Here is a 16,819-nt window from a genome sequence, read left to right on the forward strand (position 1 = left end):
TAATGTCCCTAATGGTTAGGGGTAAGATTTGAGGTTGTTTTATCTGATCCTAACTAAATAAGTGATTATGGGGAAACATTTACTTTCAGTGAATTTTATAAATGTGACAGTGGAAAGGACATTCAGTCACCCTGACAAAATACGTACTGTACTGAACATTGGTCACAGTTCGGAAGCAGTCAAAAAAACGAGGCAAAGGACAGCAAAGAGTGAGCAGTTGAAAGCAGGGGAAAGGAGGCTAGTTTGTGAGTGTTTGTTCATGCATTTGATCATTTGGTTGCCTGTTTGTGCTGTGTAGCCTAAGCATTGCCACACATTTCCTCTTTTAGTATTGGTTTTGTCAGATGAATGTATGTATTAGAATTAGGCCTAGCTGACCTCCATGTAATAGCATGAGGAGGACTACCAAGGCCCATAATGCACTGTTTTCCACACACACACACACACTTCGGTGAAATGTAAGGACATTTTGGCGTCATATTATTTTCCCTAACTTAACCCTAACATGAATCTCAAAACCCCTAACCCTAAACCTAAGCCCAAAACCTAACCTGTAAGCTTAGCATAGCATTTGAACAAATTCAGGACCTGACTTTTCAAGACATTAAGGTGAAGTGTTAGGACATTGCGGTCCTGAAAATGTAGGAAAACATGTGCGCGCACACACAATACCCTGAAAACAATGACTCCACAGGATGGGGGAATAAGTTAGTGATAGAGAGCGGCAGAGATCTCAATTTATGTACAGTGTGTAAAGCGACTGCTCACTTAATGAAAAAAATCACTCCACTAAATCTGAGTACTGATCTGCCTAGTGTCCTTGAGTCTGAAATGGAGCGCAGGACAGGGGTTACAGCATCATCCCACACCATTCTCTCCCTCTCTCTTTATCTTCCTCCCTCTCTTTGCTCTATTACCATAGCAGGGGGAGAGCAGTATTGTGAGGCAGAGGACAGGGAAAGAGAACAAGGGAAAAAGTAAAGATGAAGAAAATAAAGAAATGTTGATCCTATAATTTTTTTTAACCTAAACCTCAGTTTAACAAATATTTCCCTGTCGTCTATGGACAAGTTAAATAAATTATTTAGGCTAATTACCTCTACAATATGGGTTGACTGGAAAAGTTCCATACAAATTTCTTCTGTAGGCTTGATTATATCAGGTCCAGCATGTTGAAAAGCAATTGTTCTAGTACATTACCCCCCCCACGCAAAACCCAGCAGCTTGGGGACTAAGCCAAAAGCATGGCCTAAATCTGCTCTGTGTGGCACTGCCCAAAGTCCCATTTCATGGGAACAACCCCCCCAACACCAGCTGGGATGATTTGGGGGGGGGGCTATCATGCTAACATCATAGTATTACACCACGGCATGCTAATGATAGCATGCTAACACCATAGTCAACAGTAGGACCACAGAGAGCTATTGGCAGAAAGTGGAGCACCATACGGTGCTCTGGCATTAAGCCATGTACATGACGCAACTCTCCATAGTCACACACACGGCGAAGAGGGGGCGGTTACGACAGCTGCTTGTGTCATGGGAACACATGTTCCATCCTGTGTTGTCATGTAGCCTTCCCTAAAGGCTGTTGCCTATAATCAACCGACGTGCCTGGGAGCACTACCCTATGGCAGCCTTTCCCACATGGTGGATCCCAAACAATTACACTGGGTTGCAAGCTTAAGACTGGGCTGTGGCAGAAATAATTGTTTGGTAACACTATTTTTCAGCTGGCACCTAGTAGTTTATTTACACACGTATAGTGGGTTATCTTTGGTTACTTTCTGGCACTTCGAATAATTCAACATGCCCGGTGCCTCTTCACATCATTTAGGCTAGCTTAATATTCAGAGACATTCTCTAGTTCTCTCCAATTTGTCTGGTGAGACACACCACATGGATCAATAAGAGAGCGGCTCTGACATCCACGAAGCAGACACTTTACACTGACGGGGTGTTCACTCACACTCTTAATTAGGCAATAAAGGGGCTCTGGGCTCTGTGGAAGCCTTATGTATGACGTATTTACAAGACGGATGGGATTCAATAACTGTAAATGTGATACTAGTAAACTGCAGGAAGTCTCTATTTGAAATAGGTGAACTCAACATTTGCATGAATTCCTCTAAGAAATGTCCAATACCGGCAGTAACCATACCCTACGTATGTGTACATTGTGTCTGAAAGTAGTCAATCAGACCTGTCAATTAAAATGACTTAGAACTTGTAATAAATGCATGTACTAGTCATAGCAAAAGTATGCAAGACAATCTATTCTAATTATGTGGACTGATGAGTTGTACTCAGAAGTAGAGGTTTACACTTAATGTATCCAATATGCACATTAGGAGTGAACCTATACCTATTTGAACAGGGCCAGAGACCCCTGATGAAGACAAATGTCTGCTCTGACCTTGGTCTACTCTGAGCTGAAGGTGACCAGCTGTGTTCCTCCAGTTCCAAATCAATCTAATACTTTTTCACATGCTTCGTAAACAACAGGTGTAGACTAACAGTAAAATGCTTACTTACGGGTCCTTTTCCAACAATGCAAAGTTGAAGATTAAAAAATATAGGAGGAATAAATAGACATTGACTAACGAACAATAAAAAGGAGTAAAAGTAACATGGCTATATACAGGGAGAACCAGTACTGAGTTGATATGCAGGGGTACGAGGTAATTGAGGTAGCTATGTACTGTACATATAGGTGGTGGTAAAGTGATGAGGCAACAGGATAGAGAAAACAGTAGCAGCAGCGTATGTGGTGAGTGTGAAAGCGTGTGCGGCGTCAGCATGCATGTGTGCGCGTGTTGTGTGTGTGTGGGCAAACAGTATGTAGTGTGTTGTGGTGTGTGTGTTGGGGTGTTAGTGTAAGTACTGTACGTGTGAGTGCGTGTCCATAGAGTCAGTGCAAGAGAGTTTGTGCCAAAAAGGGCCAATGCAGGTAGTCATTTGATTAGCTATTTAGCAGTCTTGTTTGCAGTCCCTCTGAGTGGGACACAGAGACAACAGACCAGACTTCACCAATAGGGCCTGGAATTTTTCCTAGCCCAGGGTTAGCTACGCCATCTTTAATCATTGTATTAGAGGTACCGTACTATAACCTTACTTGCCAGGCTTATTTTGTTACTACAAATTATTTTTCTCCACATAGAATTATACATGGGGGAAACAAGACCTGAGGTACCATACCTAAACATACAATTCCAATCCTCTGCTGTTTTCTCTTTGCTGTGGGGAATATTGGCCTGCTTGTTTGGAGCATGTGAGGAGCTAAGTGTTCCACATGGTTCCAGATGTTAAAGCCTTGTACAGCCTAGCAGACATTATAAACATGCACTTCCAGTTGTAACGTGTGACGTGCTAAGGGATGCTAGTTAAGGTGTGTGTGTGTGTGTGTGTGTGTGTGTGTGTGTGTGTGTGTGTGGAGAAAGAAGCAATGCTTGGGCGTAGTCTTGCTTGTTGAATAATTCAGCTTTCTGGCTGGTCAAGGGGAGGGCTGGGTGTGTGCGTGCGTGTTTCTGGGCTGTGTGTGAGCGAGAGCATGAGGGAGTGGGTTAGCCAGCGAGAGGAGGAGAAAATAGAGGAGGAGACAAGACAAAACTCTGGGCTGTGAGCCACCACTCCTCCACTCCTGTTTTCTATCGGTTCTGTTTTGTTCCTCCTCTCTGTTCGTCTGTCTCTCATCAAGTGCGCCACTGGGCTCTCTCTCACTCTCCAAACAAAGCATGCTAAAGTTCATCTAGTGGCGTCTGCTACAAGCTAGGCTTTGCTAGCAGAGCACTGTTTATCCCACTTCAATGAAAACAACAAGGTTATAATAGGGCTCAGAGGTTCTCCCAAGGACTTGACCTGTTCCTAAAAATACACAGAGGGAAGTAACCAGACATTCAGTTTAAATCGAAGGCATCTGTTAGCAGCAGGCTAAAGCTAATGGCAGAGGTGTAGACGATGGCATCAGGCAGTGTCATAATATGGTTTCCTCAATGGACACTACAACATGTTGATGAGAAACAATGTGAGAACATCAAAGCAAAGTTGTGACAACATTATCAACCAGATGATAAGATAAGGGACATGAACACAGTATCAGAGTGTAACAGAAGATAACTTGTCACAAAACCCAGACATAATATACTCTGCTAGTTCTAAATGATTGCCCATTTAATACAGAGACATTGCCACAGTAGGCAAGGTAACCAATCCAGCCCTCTTACTCATTGCACATACCAGTAAATCACCAGCAGAATCAATTTTCATATTCACTCTGTTGGTAATGCTTACATATTGGATCCTAACTCTAAAAGTAGGAGATCCCACTCTGGAACTTTGAAAGCCAGTAGAATATATTATGTTCAACAATATATAGCAATAAAATGTTGAAATCAAACTACTACTCATATTACAGAGCAAGCGGTAACGCCTCACATGAATCCTACAGACGAATAACCATATACGTGACAATTTTTCCATTTTAAGATGTTATTTTTCCATTATTAATTGTGTGTACCACATTAGGTGTTTTATGGTTGACAAATAATTCACCATACCCATATCTTCCAATAATTGGATATTTTTATTTTATTATATTTGTACATTACATTTTCTACACTAAGAACATCTTAAAATTAAATTAATTAAATATATTGTGCTGGTTCAAATAATGCACAAATTGATTCACATAGAAAACACCTACTTACTATACATTTAATTTCCTACAATAGGGGTGACAGGTCTTCTGAAATGTATTCAGGTTCAACATACTGTACAGGTTCAGGGGATCACAAACTCACAGAAAAAAAAACAATTAATTATGTAGCTTGGTTTAACAACAAATGATTCACTCTGCAGTGATTTATAAAAAGAGCGTGCAGCAGCTGGCAAGTAGTTGAGCAGGTCATCAGATCTTGGTACTTGTTTTTATTTGATGGGCAGAGGACTCTCATATGCTCTAGGGTAGTGGCTTGCAAAATAAGGAGGTTGAGGTGTCGCTCCTTGTTTTGGTTTGGAGATCAGCAACGATTTCCATCCTTCAAATAGACTATGGCTCTGTCTGGCGTACAGATTCCAAGGATCCTCAACTGAAATTAGAACAGAAACATTTTAAGTTCCTGACATCAATAAACAACTTTCACAGTCAAGCATTAGGATATTTTATTGTTAGAACAACATGTTGTATGTTGATGGGATGTTAGTAAACTATTCTCTGTGCAATACCTGTGACTTTTAACCACCTCACTGAGGTGATCTGTAATCCAGCTGGTCGCTCGAGGACAGAATCTGGGAGGTGCCTGAAGTCTTAACATTGCATCCTCATTACCTCGAATGGTTTTGCTGGTTGTGCTTCAAGTATCATCTTTGAAACATCATCAGGTGTACGAAGGACTGACACCTTGCGCCTCTTCTCGATGGTGGCAAAAGGATCGATCACAAGGAAGAAAAGAATGACCAGAGACCATGAACTTCTTAAAAAAAAAAAGTTTTTCCTCTTTTCTCCCCACATTCGTGGTGTTCATCGCTACAACTCCCGTACGGGCTCGGGAGAGACGAAGGTCGAAAGCCATGCGTCCGCCGAAACACAACCCAACCAAGCCGCACTGCTTCTTAACACGGCGCGCATCCAACCCGGAAGCCAGCCGCACCAATGTGTCGGAGGAAACACCGTGCACCTGGAGACCTTGGTTAGCGTGGACTGCGCCCAGCCCACCACAGGAGTCACTGGTGCGCGATGAGACAAGGATATCCCTACCGGCCAAACCCTCCCTAACCAAACCCTCCCTAACCAATTCTCCCTAGGCCAATTGTCGTGGCCGGCTGCGACAGAGCCTGGGCGCGAACCCAGAGTCTCTGGTGGCACAGCTAGCGCTGCGATGCAGTGCCCTAGACCACTGCGCCACCCAGGAGCCCGACGATGAACTTCTGCTCAACTTGGGTAAAGTAACCCATAGAGACGAGCATCGACATCAGATTGAGCATCCGCCAGTTGTTATTCTGCCCACAGCATCTGTCACTGAAGGTGATCAACTTGCGCACCTCTGGTTTGGTGAGTGCTGTGAATTTTGTCTTCACCCACTTCAATATACAGCTTGCCACCTCAAATGGACCCTCGGTGTGCAATCCCTGCAGGATACAGTGTAATGTTACATATAACTAGCTAGCTACTGTAGCCATGTCGAATCATCAGGTGGATGGAGAAAAAGTAGCTAGCTATGTTTCTTCTATAATCTAGCAATAACATTTGTAACGATAATGTATAAGTTAGTAGCCAAAGAACTTCAGCTAATATGTTTCTCTATAGTTACAAATTAGACAACCCAGAATATTCATGTTAGTTACTTTACTCTATAGCTAGCTAGCTTGATTGTTTGATATACGGTTCTTCCACATACCTCTTTTGGGCAGCTTTTCTTGACCCTTACGATTTGTATAGGGTTTTTCCCGCAAGATCTTACTTTGCCTGTCTTTACATTTTTAGTATTGTTTTACGTTTCTTTCCCACATTTCGGCGATTTTCATCAGCAACAGAAAAGTTGTGCGCTTGTCCGTCCATTCTGAGTGGTGCACATAAACGGTTATTCCACGAGAGCCTATCTTTAAAATTTAAAATGATCGTTAATTAGCACGTGGAAAGCTTGTGAAACCGGTTCACTATAGAAAAAGGGTGTCCAATAATGATTTTTCATGTATATCTCTTTTTTTAATGTTTTAAATGTCACATACAGTGGGGAGAACAAGTATGAGATACACTGCAGATTTTGCAGATTTTCCCACTTAAAAAATTACAGACGTCTACAGGCTTTGTATCATAGGTACACTTCAACTGTGAGAGACGGAATCTAAAACAAAAATCCAGAAAATCACATTATGATTTTTAAGTAATTAATTAGCATTTTATTGCATGACATAAGTATTTGATACATCAGAAAAGCAGAACTTAATATTTGATACAGAAACCGTTGTTTGCAGTTACAGAGATCATACGTTTCCTGTAGTTCTTTACCAGGTTTGCACACACTGCAGCAGGGATTTTGGCCCACTCCTCCATACAGACCTTCTCCAGATCCTTCAGGTTCCGGGCTGTCGCTGGGCAATACGGACTTTCAGCTCCCTCCAAAGATGTTCTATTGGGTTCAGGTCTGGAGAATGGCTTGGCCACTCCAGGACCTTGAAATGCTTCTGTGTGTTTTGGGTCGTTGTCATGCTGGAAGACCCAGCCACGACCCACCTTCAATGCTCTTACTGAGGGAAGGAGGTTGTTGGCCAAGATCTCGGGATTCATGGCCCCATCCATCCTCCCCTCAATACCGTGCAGTCATCCAGTCCCCTTTGCAGAAAAGCATCACCAAAGAATGATGTTTTCCACCTTCATGCTTCACAGTTGGGATGGTGTTCTTGGGATTGTACTCATCCTTCTTCTTCCGCCAAACACGGCGAGCGGAGTTTAGACCAAAAAGCTCTATTTTTATCTCATCAGAACACATGACCTTCTCCCATTCCTCCTCTGGATCATTCAGATGGTCATTGACAAACTTCAGACGGGCCTGGACATGCGCTGGCTTGAGCAGGGGGACCTTGCAAGCACTGCAGGATTTTAATCCATGACGTCATAGTGTGTTACTAATGGTTATCTTTGAGACTGTTGTCCCAGATTTCTTCAGGTCATTGACCAGGTCCTGCCATGTAGTTCTGGGCTGATCCCTCACCTTCCTCATGATCATTGATGCCCCACGAGGTGAGATCTTGGATGGAGCCCCAGACCGAGGGTGATTGACCGTCATCTTGACCTTCTTCCATTTTCTAATAATTGCGCCAACAGTTGTTGCCTTCTCACCAAGCTGCTTGCCTATTGTCCTGTAGCCCATCCCAGCCTTGTGCAGGTCTACAATTTTAACCCTGATGTCCTTACACAGCTCCCTGGTCTTGGCCATTGTGGAGAGGTTGGAGTCAGTTTGATTGAGTGTGTGGACAGGTGCAGTTAATACAGGTAATGAGTGGAGAACAGGAGGGTTTCTTAAAGAAAAACTAACAGGTCTGTGAGAGCTGGAATTCTTACTGGTTGGTAGGTGATCATATACTTATGTCATGCAATAAAATGCTAATTAATTACTTTAAAAATTCTGTCTCTCACAGTTGAAGTGTACCTATGATAAAAAATTACAGACCTCTACATGCTTTGTAAGTGGGAAAACCTGCAAAATCGGCAGTGTATCAAATACTTGTTCTCCCCACTGTATATGGTTCTTCGTCTGTAGGATTCATATGACACAAATATTTGCTTTGTTGCAACTACAGATGAAACACTGGAGTCTGGGTAAGGCCTTAATGTCATAAATATGTCAACTTTGAACAATGTCTCAATTATGTCAAATATACACTACTGTTCAAAAGTTTGGGGTCACTTAGAAATGTACTTGTTTATGAAAACATACATGAAATGAGTTGCAAAATGAATAGGAAAGACATTGACAAGGATATAAATAATGATTAATTTAAATAATAATTGTGTCCTTCAAAATTTGCTTTCTTCAAAGGATCCTCCAATTGCAGCAATTACAGCCTTGCAGACCTTTGGCATTCTAGTTGTCAATTTGTTGAGGTAATCTGAAGAGACTTCACCCCATGCTTCCTGAAGCACCTCCCACAAATTGGATTGGCTTGATGGGCACTTCTTACCTACCTGCTCCCACAACAGCTCAATAGGGTTGAGATCCGGTGACTAGTGGAGTGGCCAGCACATGGACAGAATACCAGCTGACTGCTGCTTCCCTAAATAGTTCAGAGCTGTGCTGTGGGTCATTGTCCTGCTGTAGGAGGAAATTGGCTCCAATTAAGCACTGTCCACAGGGTATGGCATGGCGTTGCAAAATGGAGTGAGCCTTCCTTCTTCAAGATCCCTTTTACCCTGGACAAATCTCCCACTTTACCACCACCAAAGCACCCCCAGACCATCACATTGCCTCCACCACGCTTGACAGGTGGCGTCAAGCACTACTCCAGCATCTTTTCTGCATCTCACGAACATTCTTCTTTGTGATCCGAACACCTCAAACTTAGATCTGTCTGTCCATAACACTTCCCCCCCCCAATCTTCCTCTGTCCAGTGCCTGTGTTATTTTGCCCATCTTAATATTTTATTTTTATTGGCCAGTCTGGGATATGGCTTTTTCTTTGCAACTCTGCCTAGAAGACCAGCATCCCGGGGTCGCCTCTTTACTGTTGACGTTGAGACTTGTGTTTTGCAGGTACTATTTAATGAAGCTGCCAGTTGAGGACTTGAGGCATATGTTTCTCAAACTAGACACACTAATGTACTTGTCCTCTTGCTCAGTTGTGCACCGGGGCCTCCCACTCCTCTTTCTATTCTGGCTAGAGCCAGTTAGCGCTGTTCTGTGAAAGGAGTTGTACAGGCCGTTGTACGAGATCTTCAGTTTCTTGGCAATTTCTTGCATGGAATAGCCTTCATTTCTCAGAACAAGTTTAGACTGATGCGTTTCAGAAGAAAGTTCTTTGTTTCTGGCCATTTTGAGCCTGTAATTGAACCCACAAATGATGATGATGCAGATACTCAACTAGTCTAAAGAAGGACAGTTTTATTGCTTCTTTAATCAGAACAGCTTTCAGCTGTACTAACATAATTGCAAATGGGTTTTCTAATTATCAATTAGCCCTTTAAAATTATAAACTTGGATTAGCTAACACAACTTGCCATTGGAACACAGGAGTGATGGTTGCTGATAATGGGCCTCTGTACGCCTATGTAGATATCCCATTAAAAATCAGCAGTTTCCAGCTACAATAGTCACTTACAACATTAACAGTGTCTACACTATCTGATCAATTTGATGTTATTTTAAATGGACAAAAAAATGGGTTTTCTTTCAAAAACAAGTTCACTTAGAAATGTCCCCAAACTTTTGAACGGTAGTGTATGTCAACAATCTTTCCTCCAAAGCACTATTTTATGGCTTACATTTCATGAAAATCCCCCAAATCATGGTCTTTTTTTGTCTGTGTTTCGTGAAGAATCACACAGAAATGTTGTGGGAGTGCAAGAACAGTTTGGGAATGTAATGTTTCTGCTGAGCCACTGTACTGTGTGGTGGGCACTTATCTAACCAGCCGCCCCCAGCCAACACTCAACCATGCCCACCTTCACCAGCCACCCACTATACTCATTACCCACATACTCTACACACTCATACTGGGCTATGGATTGGCCAGAAGAGAACAATACCATTAGCTGTTTTTTCTCTCTGGGTGGTTAATGATGTGAGGATATTAAAGCAAGTCATTTCCTCTCTATTCAGAAGCCATCAGTGCTTCCCTGCTGCTAGGCATTAGAGCAGAGTTAAAGCAGAATAAGAATAAGAGCAGCAGAGAAACTTCACAGGCAGAGCAACTTGATCCCACTGTGCCCTGCCTCTCTCACTCCCCCTCGAAAACCCAGAGTGGGCGAGAGATACTGACAGTAGAGGGATGTGTGTGTGTGTGTGTTTAGGAGGCAGAAAAGGAGAGGGTGAATATGGGTAAGAATGAGAGTGTGTAAAAGAGAAAAAAATAATGCATGTTGATGGGATGAGTGCGTGTACGTGATTGGATGTGTGTCAGACAGTAATTGTATACCTTCCTAATTTTGAGTTGCACCCTTCCCCCTTCCCTCAGAGCAGCCTCAATTCGTCAGGGCATGGACTCTATAAGGTGTCAAAAGCATTCCACAGGGATGCTGGCCCATGTTAACCCCAATGCTTCCCACAGTTGTGTCAAGTGGCTGGATGTCCTTTGGGTGGTGGACCATTCTTGATACACACAGGAAACTGTTGAGCGTGAAAAACACAGCAACATTTCAGTTCTTGACACAGACCAGTGTGCCTGGCACCTACTACCATACCCTGTTCAAAGGCACGTGTGTCTTGCCCCTTCACCCTATGAATGGCACACAATCTCAAATGCCTCAAGGCTTAAAAATCGTTCTTTAAATCTGTCTCCTTCAAGTGACCAAGGGATCATAGCTTTTAACTAGATTCACCTGGTCAGTCTATGCCATGGAAAGAGCAGGTGTCCTTAATGCTTTGTATACTCAGTATGTGTGAGTGAGTATGTGTGCGTAACGCGTGTGAGTAGCGCGTGTGTGTAAAGCGTACACGTGTGTAGCGCGTATGTGTAAAGCGTACACGTGTGTAACATGTGCAAAGCGTACACGTGTGTAACATGTGCAAAGCGTACACGTGTGTAGCATGTGCAAAGCGTACACGTGTGTAACATGTGCAAAGCGTACACGTGTCTAACATGTGCAAAGCGTACACGTGTGTAACATGTGCAAAGCGTACACGTGTGTAACATGTGTAAAGCGTACACGTGTGTAACATGTGTAAAGCGTACACGTGTAACATGTGTAAAGCGTACGTGTGTAACATGTGTAAAGCGTACGTGTGTGTAACTCGTACGTGTGTGTAACTCGTATGTGTAACGTGTGCAATGTGTGTGTAACGCGCGTGTGTGTGTAACGTGTCTGTGCCTTCATCTGCAGGAGTCCTGTGCTGCTAGGAGGGAAGGAAACGGCTACTTCGCATCATTATGCTGCCTGTGCCTGCGACTCTTCAGAGAAAGAAATCATACATGCAGTGCACATAACTCTGTGAGAGAGGCTCCATGTTCTCCACACGCCAGCCCCTTCCCCGCTCATAACCTGTCACACCAGAGAGAGAGGGGAAGGAGGCGCATAATGGGCTGGAGAGAGAAAGCCAGAGTAGTACATGAGGTAGAATCAGAAACCGAGAGAGAAGAATTTCATAGCATAGAATCACACCGAAAAGATCAGAACTGGCAGTCATCCTGATTGACATCCAGTGGGCAGTGCTAGACTAGCTAGCTAGTACTCAGAGATGTGTGCATCACAGAGCAGCTAAAGTCATCCCAGCAGTAAACACATACTTCTCTGAACCCGACCACAACTACCTGTCCCTTCTCTATGGCCCCTAGACTCCCCCCACCCCCAGATTCCACCCTCCTATGTAAAGTACCCTAGCCAGGTAAAGCTTGAGTCAGTCTCACCTTAGTTAGTAGAAAAGGGCTGCGTCTCCAGCTAGTAAAATCCTGTACCATGGTAAACTACTTGAAGGACGTGACATAGAGATATGGCAATAGAGGCACAAAAAAGGAGAGGGAAGAGGAGGAGAGGAGTAAGAGAGAAAGAGATGGAGAGCTGTAGACCGAGTGAGCTCTGCAGTGTTGAAAGAAAGTGCCAGGTATTGGCGCACGCGCAGGAACACATACAAGGACAGACACACAGGAACAGACAGGCGGGCGGGCGGACTCGCCCTCCTCCTCCCCTCTCCATCTCCCACTCGATAGCGGGAAGTTAGCTCTCTCCCTCTTCCCCTCTCCCAGACACAGAAAACACTCGGAAGCTCTAAAAAGGCACACTGACTGCAATGTCCTCCTTGAACAGCCACATAAAAGCATCACACTCACAAAACACACAGAAATCCTAATAATTGTATAGACAATAGTAGACACATACTTGATCCATGCATCCTTATGTAAGCCCACTCCGATACATAGATAGACCCACCCACACAAGCATAATCAAGTAAACATGATTATTCACAAAACAACTCACATCAAAGGGAACAGTGTTTGTGAACACAACATTCAATCCGAGTGAGGTCACATTCAGAATAGCCGTGAATAGGAATTAGAGGTCGGCCAATTAATCGGCATGTTAGATTAATTAGGGCCGATTTCAAGTTCACAACAATTGGTAATTGGCATTTTTGGACACCGATTACATTGCATTCCACGAGAAAACTGTTTGAGGGCAGCAAAGAAGCCTGAAATGTGGCAAAAGGTCAAAGTTCAAGGGGGCCGAATACTTTCGCAGGCACTGTATATATATATATATATATATATATATATTTTATATTTTAAATTAAATTTTAAATATACATAATTTTAATTTTAAATTAAATTTTAAATTATTTAATTTTAAATTAAAAAAAAAAACAACGGCCGATCTGTATCGTTTTGTTTTTTGGTCCTTAAAATAAATTGGTATCGCCGTTGAAAATACACAACAATCGGCCGTTGGATCGGCTAATAGGAATACAGTTCTAATGAACTACGGAGTGGTAGTAGGTTAATAAACATATTTCCGGGTATTCAGAGGTGTTGAGATGAAATGCTATTTTAAAATGTGAAGCCTTTCCTTCCTCTCCAGCTTGCTCTTCTTCTGAACTAGAGATTGTTTCTGTACAGAAACAATGGTGATAAACACACACACAGTATGTCTGCTGTGAACTTTATACATTGAATGAGTATAAATGACAGTTCCCTTGCTTACAAAGTTTGCGTACGTGTGTGTCTCTTTGATTGTGTGTGTGTGTGTGCGCATGTGTATGTGTGTGTGCGTGTGCGTGCAATAACATGTGCATTAGAGGTCGACCGATATATACTTCTGTGTATTGATTTTAAGAAAGGCATTGGTGTTTTTTTCACAAATGCGCTTTTGTTAAAATCATCCCCCACCGTTGCATTGATTATATGCAACACAGGACACGCTAGATAAACTAGTAATATCATCAACCATGTGTAGTTAACTAGTGATTATGATTGATTGATTTGTATAAGATAAGTTTAATGCCAGCTAGCAACTTACCTTGGCTTCTACTGCATTCACATAACAGGCAGGCTCCTCGTGGAGTGCAATGAGAGGCAGTTGGTTAGAGCGTTGGACGAGTTAACCGTAAGGTCGCAAGATTGAATCCCAGAGCTGACAAGGTGAAAATCTGTCGTTTAGCCCCTGAACAAGGCAGTTAAACCCACCGTTCCTAAGTCGTCATTGAAAATAAGAATGTGTTCTTAACTGACTTGCCTAGTTAAATAAAGGTGTAAAAAATTAAAATAAAATATTTAAAAAATTAAAAATTAAAAATAAATAAAAGATTTCGGCAAAATCGGCGTCAAAAATACAGATTTACGATTGTTATGAACACTTGAAATCGGCCCTAATTAAATCAGCCATTGCGATTAAATCGGTCGACCTCTAATGTGTATGTGCACAAAGTGAATATGGATTGCATACGTATCCATCCGTAACTCCAAGAAGAGTTCCATCCGATGAGCTGAGGTGACACTTTCCCAAAGGGCTGAATTCAAAAGAGGACAGGTTCACACACACACAAGCGGATGGTGGAGCTTTGTAGTGCTGTAAACAACCCTATAAATCTGCAATGCATCAACACCACACCAAAACTGAGACCCTACTTGTGGAGTCTGGCCATGCATAACCTACTGAAAACTAAAGGCATTCTACCAGACCACAATATTACAATGGTAGGTAGTCGGCATCAGAGTTAATAGTACAACAGTAAAGTAAACTGCCAACCAAAAGGACTCAATCCTCCTAATCTGATCCTAGATCTGAGGATAAGGGCAACATCAACCTTTACCAATAGAGAAGGGGAATAACACTTTTACAACAGCAGCTCGTCTGGTCTTTACCTACTGAATCATTACATTTACATTTAAGTCATTTCATCTACTATACAAGTTTGAATCACTTACACATAAATCATGGAGACAGATCTGAATCATATACTACACAAGTGTGAATCACCTATGCATGAATCATGGAGACAGATCTGAAACACAAATCTACAGGGGTACCAGTCGGTCAATTTTTGTGAGGGCTTACGACCCCTTTGCTACTGGCTGGGTGTGAGGAGGATAGGGTTGACGACATTGATAAACCAGTGAGCTAAGCAAGATTGTCTGCAGCCTCGGAGCCACGTGATACTGTGTAAAGCCTCGGCTGGGGAAAGGAAGGAGAGATGAGGTCTCTAATGACTATCAGTCACATGGAGGGCTGGCTGTAACATCAGTCACACACTGGGCCTCTTGGTGCAGAGTTCCATGCCAGAGTCTAGTGTCTGTTACTACTGAACTGGTTTAGAAGGGGAGACTCCTGGTGCAGGCTCTTTGGTGCAAGATTGTATCAGGGTGGAGATTACCCAGAGAGGGCATTGTTAGCAGGGGAATGGGCTGTAGTTAGTCCTCCCACTTTATGTTGCTTGCACTGACTCTCATGAAACCCATTATTTTACAATATAGTTTCTCTCTGTTGTAAACTGACTGCAGTGAGCAGTGCACTCCTATGTCCTCTCCTGTAGCTTGCTCATTTGGGGATTTGAGTGAGCTGTGCTATGATGACCTGCCAAGTTACATAAGGTGATCCCTGTGTTGAAGCAACACCTGGTGTTTGAGAAGCATTCAGCTCCTATAATCCCCATACTCCTCTATGTTGTCACTCATCATTCCAAGGGATCTATAGGTTCTACACACAAAGGTGGAAGGAAGGGTTCCTTAGAGAGAGACTGATGTGATGGATGGGAGAAGAGGAAGAGTAGTGAGGTTGTCTTACAGCTGAACCCCTCTGTAGTGTTGCAGGCAGCACCTGAGCCGCAGTAGCCCCCGTCTTCCTGGCCTTGTTCCAGGGATGCTTTTTCTCCACGGGCAGCAGGGACTCTGGGGGAGGGGGGATTATGGCTGGGGAGGTAGAGTGGGAGGTAGGAGGGATAGAGGAATGTAGGTGGTGCCAGCCGTTCTGCCAGATGAACAGAACCCGTCTGGATGGGACCTGGGCAGTGGGCCAGAGCCTGTCAGCAGGCATGGACAGGGAGACGGAGAGGGGGAACCATGGAGAGATGCAGATGAGGGAGGTGGAGAGAGGGAGAAGGGGAATTGGAAGGAGGAGTGTGGACTGATAAGAGTGAGTGCTGAGGTAGATAAACGCATTAGCGCCAGAGATTTGGCAGAGCAAATAAATAAAATAAAATGTCCCATAGTCTTACTACTCTGGTGGGCAAACATGAGAACACTGAATTACAAAAATCAACTCCATTAGCACAATCATTTAGAGGAGGATACGTCTTTGGATAAAAAAAATGTGTTTGATTCAGACAATGTTAACATGGTGCACCTCAATAACAGAAACAATTAGTAGAGCTGCATGTCTTGGTTGTAAATCATACCTGACAAGCTGCCGGCTTCAGCACCATCACTCCCAAAAGTGCTATTTAAAGAGGTAAACTAAATTCTGCGGAAAATAACCTCATCACCAAACAAAACAGGAAGTAATGAATGAACATGGTGGGGATGATGGGAGGGGACAGCCTGCCGAGTAACTAAAGGTCCACAGCTGCAATGAAAATCTCTAATTTTGTCAATGTGCACAGCTTCCTTACATAACGCGTGGCTCTGCGCCTGATTGGTCTCGGTTGCATGAGCCTCTAAATTTGATTGGATTTCATTGACGCTGCTGACAAAAAAAGCTTTCAATTAACAGGCGGTGCTGGGACAGACACAACGATCTTGGCTGGCAATGACAGTCACCAGAGCCATTGAGCGGCGTCAGCCAGCAAACTTAGATTGCTGCAGCTGACACACACATCCCCTGGTCCCTTTCCATCATCCGCTCTCAAGGCTGCATCCATACAAGCTGCTTAGCCATAGCACACTGCATGTCCCAGTGCTGTAGTCATATGCTGCATTTTTGGAGAGGAATCAGCATCCACCAGAATGTGTATATACATTTGAAGTCGGAAGTTTACATACACTTAGGTTGGAGTCATTAAAACTCGTTTTTCAACCACTCCACACATTTATTTTTAACAAACTATAGTTTTGGCAAATCGGTTAGGACTACTTTGTGCATGACAAGTCCTTTTTCCAACAATTGTTTCACTTATAATTCACTGTATCACAATTCCAGTGGGTCAGAAGTTTAAATACACTAAGTTGACTTACGGCTTTAGAAG

At 43.2% G+C, this 16,819-nt stretch overlaps 1 protein-coding gene across 3 annotated transcripts in view; it reads right to left on the minus strand.

Moving 5' to 3' along the window:
- LOC135555575 (protein TANC2-like) overlaps positions 1–16,819 on the minus strand; it is a 138,780-nt gene that overhangs the window by 49,451 nt on the left and 72,510 nt on the right. The gene's annotated exons all lie outside the window — the stretch shown is intronic.

The sequence above is a fragment of the Oncorhynchus masou genome, chromosome 15 (assembly GCF_036934945.1).
Source record: "Oncorhynchus masou masou isolate Uvic2021 chromosome 15, UVic_Omas_1.1, whole genome shotgun sequence".
Taxonomy (NCBI): Eukaryota; Metazoa; Chordata; class Actinopteri; order Salmoniformes; family Salmonidae; genus Oncorhynchus; species Oncorhynchus masou.